General features: G+C 36.5%; 1 pseudogene; it reads right to left on the bottom strand.

Annotated features, from left to right (window-relative positions):
• Window positions 1–3,279: 3,279 nt before the first annotated feature.
• On the bottom strand, window positions 3,280–3,967 carry LOC138169963 (small ribosomal subunit protein uS5 pseudogene; annotated as a pseudogene).
• Window positions 3,968–14,079: the final 10,112 nt, after the last annotated feature.

Genomic DNA, 14,079 nt, shown 5'->3' with positions numbered 1-14,079 from the left:
TTACTAATTTGTTTGTTTAATTTTATTTGCAAGATTCAGTTCCACAATCCCTTGAGTTGCAACCTTTCTCTTTCTCCTTCCCCCTGCCCCCATGGCGGCATGCAATCAAGTGTAGGATGTGCAAATACTTTCACATTAGATATTAGTCAGGTTATAAAGAAGTGCTGTGACAGATGGAATGAACAATGGGAACTTGGTTCTTTCTAGTTCTTTTTCTGAATGTAGGCATCTCTCTTCACCATACATCTTTTGGAGTTGTCTTATAATACTGCATTGCTGAGAAGAGTCCAGTCTATTAATGTTGATCTTCACACATATTTTGTCTGTTTAATTGTGTGCAAATTTCTCCTGGTTCTGCCTTTCTCATTCAGCATAAGTTTGTGCAAGCCTCTCCAGGTAAATATGAAGTCCATGTGCTCCTCATTTCATAATAGAATAATAGTATTTCATTACATTCATATACCACAACTTGTTTAGCCATTCCCCAATTGATAGGCATCCCCTTAATTTCCAATTCTTTACCACCATAAAAAGAGCTCCATAAATATTTTTCTACATATGGGTCTTCCTCCCACTTCTATGATGTCTTTGGGATACAACCCTAGAAGTGGAATTGTTGGGTCAAAGGGTATGCAATTATTTATAGCCCTTTGGACATAGTTCCAGATTTCTCTCCAGAATGGTTGAATCAGTTCACAACTCAACCAACAATGCGTTAATATTTCAATTTTTCCACATGCTCTCCAACATTTGTGATTTTCCTGTTTTGTCATCTTAGCCAATCTGAATGGTGAGATGTGGAACTTCAGATTTGTTTTGATTTGCATTTCTCTAATCAATAGTGATTTAGAAAAATTTTTCATATGCTTATAGATATCTTTAATTTCCTCCTCTGAAAACTGCCTGTTCATATCCTTTGAACATTTATCTATTTGGGAAATGACTTGAATTCTTATAGATTTGACTTAATTTTCTGTGTATTTTAGAAATGAGGCCTTTATCAGACACAATAGTTGAAAAAATTCTTTCCCAATTTTCTATGTCCCTCTTAATCGTAGTTACACTGGCTGTGTACAGAAACTTTTCAACTTAATGTCATCAAAATTATGCGTATTGAATTTTATAATGCTCTCTGATTCTTGTTTGATCATAAAGTCTTCCCCTCTCCATAAATCTAACAGGTAAACTAGTCATTGCTTTCCCAGATTTCATAGAGTATCAGCCATTGTATCTAGATAATGCACCCATTTAGATTTTATTTGGTATATGGTGTTAGATAATGGTCTATGCCCAGTTTCTGCCATAATTTATTCCAGTTTTCCCAGAAGTTTTTGTCAAATAGTGAGTTATTATCCCCAAAACTGGATTCTTTGGGTTTATCAAACAGCAGATTACTATAGTCATTGACTGCTGAGTCTCATGTAACCAATCTATTCAATTTATCCACTACACTATTCCTCAGCCAGTGCCAAGTAGTTTTGATGACTGCTCCTTCATAATAGAGATTAAAAATGTGGTATGGCTAGGCGACCTTCCCTAGCATTTCTTTTCATTAATTCCTTTGATATTGTGGACCTTTGGTTCTTCCAAATGAATTTTGTTACTATTTTCTACTAGCTCTATAAAGTAATTCTTTGGTATAATGATTGGTATGGCACTAAATATGTAATTTAATTCAAGTAAAATTGTCATTTTTTTGTTATATTAGCTCAATCCAGCTATGGGTAATTTATGTTTTTAAAATTAGTTAGATCTGACTTTATTTGTGTGAAAAGTGATTTGTAGTTATGTTCATATTATAGGGTTTGTTTTGGCAGGTTGATTCCCAAATATTTTATTATGTAGACAATAACTTTAAATGAGGTTTCTCTTTCTATCTCTCGCTGTTGGATTTCATCAGAAATACATAGGAGTGCCAAAGATTTCTGTGTTTTTTTTATATTCTGCAACTTTGCAAAATTTATTTATTGTCTCAAGTAGTTTTTTTTTTTACTTGATTCTCTAAGTATCATCATATCATCTGCAAAGAGTGATAGCTTGGTCTCTTCTTTGCCTAATTTGATTCCTTTAATTCCTTTTTCTTCTCTAATTGCTTTTGCTAACATTTCTTTCTAGTAGCAGATTAAATAAGAGTGGTGATAATGGTCATCCTTGTTTCACCCCTGATCTTATTGGAAATGCTTCTAGCTTATCCCCATTACATATAATACTTGCTGAGGGCTTTAAATAGATGGCTACCTATTATTTTAAGGAAAACTCCATTTATTTCTATACTTTCTAGTGTTTTTAATAGGAATAGGTGTTGTATTTATGCATCTATTGAGATAATCATATGGTTTCTGCTAGTTTTATTTTTCATATGATCAATTATACTGATAGGGCACGTAAGTGGCACAGTGAGTAAACTGCTGGCCCTGGAGTCAGGAGGACCTGAGTTTGGTTCCGGCCTCAGACATTTAAAACCCACACAAAAAAACTAGCCATGTAACCTTGGGCAAGTTACTTAATCCCAATTGCCCTCCGAAAGGCAAAAATAAAATTATACTAATGCTTTTCCTAATATTAAACCGTCTTTGCATTCCTGGAATAAATCCTACATGATCAAAGTATATTATTCTTGTGATAAGTTGCTGTAGTCTTTTTGCTAATATTTTATTTAAAATTTTCGCATCTATATTCATGAGTTAAATTGGTCTATAATATTCATTCTCTGTTTTATGTCTTCCTGATTTACGTATCAGTATCATATTTGTGTCATGAAAAGAATTTGGTAGGTCTTCTTCACTAATTTTTCCAAATAGTTTTTAGAGTATTAGAATCAATTATTCTTTAAATGTTTGATAGAATTCATTAGTAAATCAATCTGGCCCTGGAGATTTTTTTCCTAGGGAGTTTGCTGATGGCTTGTTTGATTTCTTTTTCTGAGATGGAATTAAGTAATTTACTTCCTCTTCAGTTAATCTGGGCAACTTATATTTTTGTAAACATCCATCCATTTTACTAAGATTATCAAATTTATGTGCATACAATTGAGCAAAATAATTCTTAATTATTGTTTTAATTTACTCTTCACTGGAGGTAGATTCACCCTTTTCATTTTTGATACTCATAATTTGGTTTTCTTCTTTCTTTTTTTATCATATTGACTAAGGGTCTATCGATTTCATTGTGTTTCTTTTTCATAAAACCAGCTCTTAGTTTTATTTATTAATTCAATAGTTTTCTTTTTTTTTTCTCTTAGCAGGCATAGTTCTATTTATTTGTTTATAAATAAAAAATCTATGTGGTTGCCACAGTAACTTCCTGGGTCTTCTGGACAGACACTCAAGAGTGTGAGTCTTCACAAGGTGGTCGGTGAATTCCTGATAAGGAGACTTAGTGAACACAGTCTCCTTCAACAGCTCTGGGGTTAGATAGCTGTATGTTTTGGAGATGGCATCAAAGGTAGCTTTAGCGAAGTTGCCCAGAATGGCAGTACAGCCTCTTGCAGAAGTGTAGCAGTCATCAATTCCAGCAATCATCAGGTGTTTCTGAGGCACAGGAGCTCAGACAATGCCAGTACCTCTAGGGGCAGCGATCAGGTGCACCAGAACCTACCCACATTGCCCAGTGACACTGCAGGGTATTGTGTGAAGCTTGCCAATCTTGTTCCCCAGTAGCCACATCTGGTAGGAACTATGGATAGCTTGGCCAGAATGATAGCACCACGAATAGCTGTGGCCACTTCCTTATAGCACTTGACACCCAGACCAACATGGCCATTGTACTCACCAATGGCCACAAAAGCCTTGAACCTGGTATGTGGTCCAGCTCTAGTTTGTTTCTGAACAGGCATGATCTTCAGAACCTAATCTTTCAATGAAGATACCAGGAAGAAATCTGTGATCTCAAAGTCCTTGATAGGAAGCAAGAAAAGATAGGTCTCTTCCAAAGACTTGATCTTCATGTCCATGACTAGCTTAGTGACAGAACCCACTGCTTATCTTTGGCATTTCTTCCCCAGGCACCGCGGCCATGACCACGGCCTCAACCACCTCCCCGGCCTCGACCTTGGCCCTCACTGCCAAAGACACTGCGGAAGCCTCCCTGGCCTCTGACTCCGGTGGCCTGGCCCCCTGGGCTTTCTGCACCTCCTGCAGCACTGGTGTCATCCGCCATTTGGTGTTCACTAGAAGTAGAAGGGAAGGGTAGATTCACCCTTTTCATTTTTGATACTCATAATTTGTTTTTGTTCTTTCTTTTGTTATAATATTGACTAAGGGTCTATCAATTTTATTGTTTTTTTTCATAAAACCAGCTCTTAGTTTTATTTATTAATTCAATAGTTTTCTTAATTTCAATTTTATTAATCTCTCCTTTGGTTTTCATCATTTCTAATTTAGTATTTAATTGGGGATTTTCAATTTGTACTTTTCCTAGTTTTTTCAATTACATGCCCAATTTATTGACCTCCATTTTCTCTAATTTATTCATGTATACACTCAGGGATATAAAACTTCCCCTAAGAGCTATTTTTGCTGCATCCCACAAGTTTTGGTATGTTGTCTCATTATTGTCATTCTCTTGAATGAAGTTACTGATTCTTTCCATAATTTCTTGTTTTACCCACTCATTCTTTGGTCTTAAATTATTTAGTTTCCAATTAATTTTTAGTCTGTCTTTCCATGGCCCTTTGTTCCATATGATTTTTATTGCATCATGATCTGAGAAGGATGCATTTAATATTTCTGCCTTTCAGCACTGAATTGTGAGGTTTTTATGCCCTAGTACTCAGTCAATTTTTGTATATGTGCCATGTACTGCTGAGCAGAAGGTATATTACTTTTTATCCCCATTCAGTTTTCTCCAGAGATCTATCATCTATAGCCTCTCTAAAATTCTATTCACCTCCTTAACTTCTTTCTTGTAAATTTTGAGGTTAGAGTAATCAAGTTCAGAGAGGGGGAGATTGAGGTCCCCCACTAGTATAGTTTTGCTATCTATTTCTTCCTCAAATTCCATTAACTTATTTTCCAAGAATGTGGATGCTATACCACTTGGTGCATATATATTAAATAATGATATTGCTTCATTCTCAATGGTGCCTTTTAGCAGGATATGTTGTCTTTCCTTATCTCTTTAATTAGATCTATTTTTGCTTTTGCTTTATCTGAGACAAGGATTGCTACCCCTGCTTTTTTTTTTTTACTTTAGCTGAAACATAATATATTCTACTCTAGCCTTTTATCTTTACCCCTCTATATCCCCTTGTTTCAAATGCATTTCTTGTAGACAGCCTATTGTATAATTATGGTTTTTAATTGATTCTGCTATCCACCTGTTTTATAGGAGAGTTCTTTCCATTCACATTCACAGTTATGATTACTATCTGTTTCGTTCCCTCCATCCTATTCCCTCCCCTGTTTATGTTTTTATTCCTTCCTTATCCCTTACCCTCCTTAAGATTTTTCCTTTTGACCACTGCCTCCCTCAGGATTCCCTCCTTGTAGGGGAAGGCTAGGTGGCACAGTGAGTAAACCGCCGGCCCCGGAGTCAGGAGGACCCGAGTTCGGTTCCGGCCTCAGACACTTAACAATACACACACACACACACACACACACACACACACACACACACACACAAACACACACAAACTAGCCTTGTAACCTTGGACAAGTTATTTAACCCCAATTGCCCTTCAAAAGACAAAAGAAAATTCCCTTCTTGTGACTCCCCCTCTTTACCTACCCTTTCCCCTTACTACTATTTCCCTCCCTTCTAACCACCCCCCATTCTGATCCCTCCTTACCCCTCCTACTGTCCATAGGACACAATGGATTTTAATACTTATTCGAATATGTTATTCCCTCTTTGACCCCAAACCATTGAGAGAAAATTTCATACAGTGCTCTTCTCCCTCCATCCTTTCCAGTTATAATAATGAGTTTTTGTGTTTTTCATGTTAGAATCTTAAACTCAAATGATTATATTGATCCCTCTTTGAACCAGTACCAATGAGAATAAAGTTCATATTAAGTTTCATCTCCCTCCCTCCTTCACCTCTACTAGAGTATGTGTCCATGCCTCTCAGTGTGGCATAAAATACCTTTTTCTAACTTATCCTTTCCTTTTCCCCCATTACAATCCCTCTGAAACCCTCAATAAGTTTTTTTTTTTTATCATTAGATTAGTTTATTTATATTCACAGCCTCTATCTATGTATATTCTTTTTAAAGGTCATGATAATCATATGAATTTCAGTATTGACAGGTATCAGCTTCTCATATAGCATGTAAACAGTTTGCTCTTATTGCATGCCAAGTTATGTGCATGTGTGAGTGTGTGTTGTGAGTGTGTGACTGTGTTTTCCTTGTTTACCTTTTTATGTCTTTCTTGAGTCTTGTAATTGGAGATCAAATTTTCCATTGAGCTCTGGCTTTTTCATCAGGAAAATCTGAAAGTCCCTTATTTCATTAAATAACTATCTCCTTGCCTAAAAGATTATGCTCAGTTTCACTGGGTAATTAATCCTTGGTGTCAGTCCAAGCTCTTTTGCCTTACAAAATATCAAACTCCATTCCCTCCAATATTTTAGTGTAGAAGCTACTGGGTCCTGTGTAATCCTGACTGTAGTTCCACAATAATTTTTTTTTTCTTTTTGGTTGCTTGCAATATCTTCTTGACCTTGTAATTCTGGAATTTGGCTACTATATTTATTGTAGTTTTCAATTTGGGATCTCTTTCAGGAGGAGTCCAGTGAATTCTTTCAATAATGAATTTACCCTCTGGTTCTAGGACTTCAGGACAGTTTTCATTGAAATCCTGGAATCAGAAGGTAGAAAATTTTGATGGTAGTGCACTCATACTCAGGACTGACACCAAAAATTTGTGCGATTTTTATACCTACCAACTGGAGTTTTTTCAAGGGTCCCCTTTTGTTCCTTATTTTAATTTAAAAAAATTCCCCATCATATACGGTGAACTATATACTTGCAAGGAAGAATTTGTTCTCAATCCAATTAATACTCAGATGCTTTATGCTATAACAGTTAGTGACTGAAGGAGGTACATTATAAATTTTTCCAGGGTGAGGAGATAATATTTGGTTTATTTAGTTTGTTAACTAGTATGTAGCTATAGTGGTAATTGTAATTTGAAGATCTTCCATGCCCTTTAATACACCTAAGGAAATTTGAATACTTTTCCTGCTTTGAAGACCTTTCCTACCCTTAAGAGACACAATGTAATCATATGGAGTCTATGGTGGGATGGGTTTACTGAAGGGTGGAGCAGAGCCCACAGGAAACTGGTAGTCAGAGCAGCTAGAAAATGTGAAGGAGAGGACCCACCCAGAGAGACAGCTAGGCTTGTGAGTGTTGGTTTGTGGGAAGGCTAAATGATAGTGTGGCACTCTGCTGTGTTGTGGTGTATTAACTTCTATTTTGTTAAAATGGATTTGGCTTCCTGGTGTTAGGATTTCGTTTTCCAGTGTCTGAATAAAGGTTTTGCTTTTGTGTTCTCTATGTTATATCTTGCTATTGAGAACTATGCCAGCATATATACAGCTGCCATTGACACTAGGAATGTTGTGTTGGCACTACATTTGGCCATGAGGATGGGATCGTGAAATATTGGAGCTCTCTTTGGAGGGAGAAGGGATGTAGAAGAAGAACTGGATGTCTCAGGATGGGTGGATTTACTTCATCACTCCCTAGCAAAGCAGTAGGCTAAAAGTCCAGGGCTCTGTGAAAATTGGGAACTGAAGGTACAGATGGGAGAACCTAGAAATTTAAAAACATATTAGCAAGAAATACCAAAAAAAAAATAAAGAGAGAACTGGAGGCAGTGTGTAGAAGAGACTGGGTTTTACTAACAGGTTACAATTATATGTAAAAACAGAGACAAATTTTTGGAAGATAAGACTCAGATGGAGAAGAAATTAGTTCTTTGAAATGAGATTTTTTTTGTATTACAACATTTGGATTTTTCCTTAGAAGAGCAAGTTGGAGGGTCTCGGGTTTTAGAAGTGTGTTTGGCTCAGAAAAAGGAGCAGAAAAGTAACAGGAGGAAGGTTATGGCAGAGGCCGAACCTAGTTGCCCTGGCAATGACTGCCAGGAGATTGTGTGGGTGGGAAATGATACAATGTTAAATGATAAGGCTTTAAGAAGGACAGAAGGTTACCCCATACTAAGAAGAAAACAGGAGAGCCACAGGGGCCCGAAAGAGTTCAGGGAGATCATTGAGGATTTCACTCTGAAAGAGATTACTGATATATTAAACAGATTCACCCAAAGAATGGGAGAATTATTAACGTCTTGGAAGCTGAGAAAAAGTGATGAAGGGTCCAGAGGAGTTTGGGTAAATAGTGTGAATTACTTGAAGTTTATAGGTATTAGTCAAAATACTTTTGTATACCAAGCTTTTAGTGATTATCATATTGAAGATAGCAACAATATGACCAATCTGTTAGTTTTAGCTGCCAATGGATGTGATAAAATGTTCTATGTGGCCTAGTGGAGAGAGACCCTGGTTTTCTCTTGGCGACTGTATGAGAAAGTTAAAGGAGGAGGCAATGAACACTGCTATCATGGTTGGAGATGCAAAATGCATATCATGATACCCCCCTAGCAGTTTTGAAGACAACTCCCTTGCTTATAAGCATTTAATTCTGGCCCTATTAATTGTTGCCATGGGGCATCTGCTTTTGGAGGTGCTGGATAAGATTTCGCCGCTAAGTGACTTAGGAGAATGGGGAAAAGATAAATTTCCTTCAGAGAGAAGAGTAACTAGTCAGTGATTTCAAGGTCAGAATAGAATGAGAAGAAAATAATTGTTAACTGCTTATATTAAGAGCAGGGGTAATTTTTGGAAGAATTGTTGGTATTACAACTAATCAACTATACAAAATGCATCAAGAAAAGGGCTTTGATGGCAGAAGGAATAGAGAAGTGGGAACTACCCCTATAGATCTTCCTGAACCATTGCTATGATAATGGGTTCTTGGACTCCAGAAGCACAGCTGACCCTATATCTGTTTCTTTTTGACTTTATGTCTGTTGAATTTGGTTGCAAGAGTTGTTTCCTGAAGGTTTAGTACCCTACACCTGATCACTAAGCTGGATGTCACCCTTGTCCACAACTGTGATGTGTCAACCCTGGACCTGGCATCCACCAAGCTCCAGATACCAACTGAAGAACTGACCTCTCAAATGGGACCTCCTGGGTCAGGGACAGTTCCATATCCAATTTCAGCAGGAAGTAGCTATGGATAGGAGGCCTTCTCTCCTTACTCCAAGCTTTCGGGCCTCATTCATTCAAGGGGGGAATTATGGGTTGCTTGTGCACAAACCCCCAACCTAAGATATTTTTATGTGCTTATTTTGTGTTATCCTGGTTACATTCTTTTAAAGTTCTGTTGACACCAGTTACCCCACCAGTAAAACCTAAACTACCATTAACCTATGTAAGGAAATATATTGTTAATGTATTTATGCTATGAAAGGGACATGAAAGATCTTGGGGTCAAATGTAATGGGAATGGAATTTGAAGGTCTTCCCTGTCCCCTTAATAAGCCTAAGGGTATTTGAAGACTTTTTCCACTTTGAAGGTCTTCCCTGCCCCCAATAGACACAATGAAATCACATGGAGTCTGTGGGGGGAGGAATTTACTGAAGGCTGGAGCAAAGGCCACAGGAAGCTGGGGGTCAGAGCACCTAGATGATGGGAGAGAGAGGAAGCACTCAGGGAGGCAGCTGGGCTTGTGAGAGTTGGTTTGTGGGAAGAGTAAAGGATGGTGTGGCTCTGATGTTGAATTATGATGTATTAACTTCTGTGTTGCTATGATGGATTTGGTTTGCTAGTGTTGGGATTTGGTTTTCTGGTGTCTGAATAAAGGTTTTGCTTCTGTCTTCTATATGGAGAGTCTGTTATATTTTGCTATTGAGAAGTATGCCAGCATATTTACAGTAGCTTTTGGTGCTAAGAATATTGCAATTGTGCTAAAATTGTAGAAATCATAAGAGTGACTTAATAAAATACTTTTGGTGATGAGATATAGATTTAGAAAGCAACTGTGGAAATATATCTTAAAACATGAGACAGATTATAACCATTAGTCAACAGTGAGTCATGCAATTAGTTTTTATTAAGCATCTACAATGTGCTCAGAACTGTACTAACCAAAAGAGTTACAATGAAATGGGGAAAAAAGAGTCAAAATTGTGTAGGAGGCCACAGAAAACATGAAAAGAAATACATAAATATATACATCTACATAGGAACATACGTTTACACAAAAATATGTATATATATATATATATATATGTATATATAGGCATATGAATATATTTACATCAAGATATGGATTTACCTAAAGATGTAGCTATATCTGCATAAATTGGATATAATCAAAAGAAAGAAAAAACTAACTAGGATCAGATTATTAATCGAAATAAAAATATATTCTTAATTTCTTTACTATATAATCATGTGATCATGGGGGAAAATCTCTTGACCTCTAAAACAGGGATTATTACATACAACATCTGAACACATTACAGGGGTATTGTTAAGATTAATGAGCTCTTCTTAATGCAACATCATCAATTATACCAATACAAACATTACATAACCATAATTGTTGCCATCAATGTATTTAAAAGAAAATTCGAAAAGGATTTATTTGTGTGCTTGGTAATGAGATGCCCTTTGCATATGGATATGTCACAGCACTCAGCACTACATCTGAGAGTTGAAATTAACTAAAACTCTATTCCTCAATGGACCACAGAAAAGAAGCCAAATTCTTTGAAGAACAGCACATAACTTCTTTGAGCCCTTGGATTATTTATGTTCTTATCACTTTATGTTATTACATATTTCAGGTTACACAGAGCAATTCTTTGCACATTACTTACTTCAACTGCATATAGTCTTAGAAATCACTTGTTTTGGACAAGTCCATATTTTAACTAAGTTCCCTAAATTTCATTCTTATATGCATTATTTTTTTCTTTATGTTTAAGAAAAATTTAGGTCTTAATACCAAAAAAGAGAAAGAACCTGCTTGATCCCATATCTTGAACATTATTTCTCATGTTTTGTAATTCAGCATAAAATAGGATTCCACACTAAGAGGCATCAAACTATGGGAGATAATCCCATAGTGAAGGTATGAAAATTCACAAAGCCAAAAAAAAAAATAGCAACTTATAAGACCCCTAAAGTTCTTAGCATATTTAAACAGGAAATCATACAGCAAGCTGAAAAATACTTTATTTTTCATGGACAGCTGTTCAAATGTACCATAAATCAGAATTTTAAAGGTAGAAGGTACTTTAAAGTCCATCTAGTCTTGGTATGAAGTGAATAAGGTTATTTGGGAGGGATAGAAAATACAGAGAGAGAAATAAAGAAAAATAAAACAGAAAAAGGTAATTTTGGTGGGTGGAGCCAAGATAGTGGTGTAGAAGCAGGAAAACCCCATATGCCCCCTCCATAACCACCTGAAATACCTATAAAAATGACTCTAAACAAACTTTAGGGCTACAACACCCAGAAAGTGACAGAAAGAAACAAAAACCAGCTGAAGACAGCCTTGGTTGCCCCAAGAGGAACAGTCCATCACAGCATACTGGGATCCAAGCCCAGACCCATGTAAACCTGTGATTTTAGCCCCAGGGAGGCCTGACCAGCCACAGCTGGAGGGTCTTTCAGAAGAGTGAATCACCAGCAGCTGTGGTGGTTTCCAGAATTATCAATCCATAAATGCCAAAGACAAGGTGAGAGATCAGTGTGGACTTCGTGGAAATAGGGATTCCAGGAGTGCAGTGCAGCCTCTGCCCACAGATGGGGAAGTGATTGAGGCACAGGCACTAATGCATGGCTGCTTCAGAGCTCCTGGCATGTAGACTCTAGGGGGACCAAGCCACCAGTATAAGGGGTAATCACTCTTGCTTTAACCTGCTAGGATCTGGATTGCTGGCTAGAATGGAGGTCCTGGGGTGCATGACCAGTGTGCCAGAGTCAGTGGAGGCTTCTGAGAGGGCAGCCAACAAATAGCTCTGGCAGCTGAGAAAACCTCACTGGATTAGGACAACGTTCTCCTCTCTGGAAGCAGAGTTCTACTGTGGCAAAAAGCTCAAAAGTCAAATAATTGAGTGGCAACAGAAGGAAGCAAAGCAAGAAGAGCAGTCAAACCTTGCATTCCTTTCTTGGGGATGAAAAGGATTAAGCATGAAACAGGAGAAAGAAAACAAAATCAGAACTCTAGCTCAAAAGCTTCCAAGAAAAATATGAATTGGTTACAGGATATAGAGGAGCTTAAGAAGTATTTTTAAAGCCAAATAAGAGAAGTGGAGGAAAAATTGCTAAGAGAAATGAGAATGCTGCAAGAAAATCAGGAAAAGATAGTCAACAACATGACTAAAGAAAATAACACCTTAAAAAAAAACTGACTCAAATTGCAAAAGAGGTTCAAAAAGCCAATGAGAAGAAGAATGCCTTCCAAAGCTAAATTTGACTGATGGAAAAAGAATCTAAAAAGGTCACTAAGAGAGTAATTTCTTCAGAATTTGATTGGATCAAATGGAAGCTAGTGACTTTATGAAAAATCAAGATACTATTATACAGATCCAAACCAAAGAAAAAATATAAGGCAATGGGAAATATCTCATTAGAAAAAGACAGTGACTTGGAAAATAGATCTAAGAGAGATAATTTAAAAACTTATTTGACTAACTGAAAGCCATAATCACAAAAAAAGAACCTAGAAACCATCCTTCCAGAAATTCTCAAGGAAAATTGTCCTGATGTTTTAGAACCAGAGGGCAAAATAGAGGTTGAAAGAATTATCCGATCACCTCTTGAAAAAGATCCCAAAAAGAAAACTTCTAGGAATAATATAGCCAGGTTCTATAATTCCCAGATCAAGGAGAAAATATTATAAGCAGTCAAAAAAGAAGCAATATGAATAGTGTGGAAAAAACAATCAGGGTAACACAGGATCTGGCAGCTTCTACTTTGAGGGATTGAAGGGCTTGGAATATGATATTCTGGAGGTTAAAGAAGGTGGGATTAAAACCGTGAATCACCTACCTAGCAAAATTGAATATCATGTTTCAGGAGAAAATTAAAAAAAAACTTAAAAATGGAAAAAAACAAAAAGCTAGTTTTGGTTAAAAATCAAATATATCTATAAATAAATATGAGAATTAAACTTGAACAAGGTCATTTTAGTTTATGGGGGAAATATACAAAATACCCTGCCTTTCCTATTTGAATATCAAGGAATCATTGACAATGGTTAAACTGACCTTCCAGCAGTGTTGATGAGAAATGTTGACTCATCCAAACTTCCACAGTCCCTTATGGCATGTGTTTACAAATGTGTGGTCAAGGTTAGGGTACATTGTATGACTTATAACAAAATTTTGTTTATTGTGTAAAGAAATTACAGACCTTTATAAAAAATGACCTCAGCATCATCCATATTTAGTAAGAGTTTAAATGATGTAGCTTAGGTAGAGAAATGAGTAAAGAGAAAATATGAATCTCAAAATGTACTCATTAGGGAGAAAATACAAGACAAGCTATGTACACAAATATGAGAGTAACAGAGAGGGAGTGATATATCAAAAGGAAATTGACGAATCAAGAATAAAATAAGTAATACATAATGAATCAGTTAAGAAGATAGTGCAGATACTAGCTGATATACATCATAGAAAACCAGTATTATCCATGAATTTGAGAACCCAGGCATCTCTAGGCAATCAGTTTTTGAAATAGACTCTTCACTGTACTTGTGCCATGACAGAGGCAAACACTTTAAAAAGCATTACATCGTACACTAAAGAATTTCAGATTCTCTTCAATGGAAATCAAATTCAGTCAAAGGAGTTTAGCCTAATCATCCACACAGGAAAAAAACACTTGGATGAAGAATGTCCACTTTCCATATAGATATGCAGGTAAATGAATGGTATATGGAAAATGTATCTTACTATGAATGTATGTATGTATGTATATATGCATCCATTTTGCCCACCCCAACCTTGATTGCTGTAAAAAGTAATCAAATTAATACTACCATTCCTAA

Source organism: Petaurus breviceps, unplaced genomic scaffold, assembly GCF_028583685.1.
Source record: "Petaurus breviceps papuanus isolate PSGF00001 unplaced genomic scaffold, PetGlider_PUasm1.0 38, whole genome shotgun sequence".
NCBI classification, from domain to species: domain Eukaryota; kingdom Metazoa; phylum Chordata; class Mammalia; order Diprotodontia; family Petauridae; genus Petaurus; species Petaurus breviceps.
This window is presented reverse-complemented; position numbering and strand designations above follow the sequence as displayed.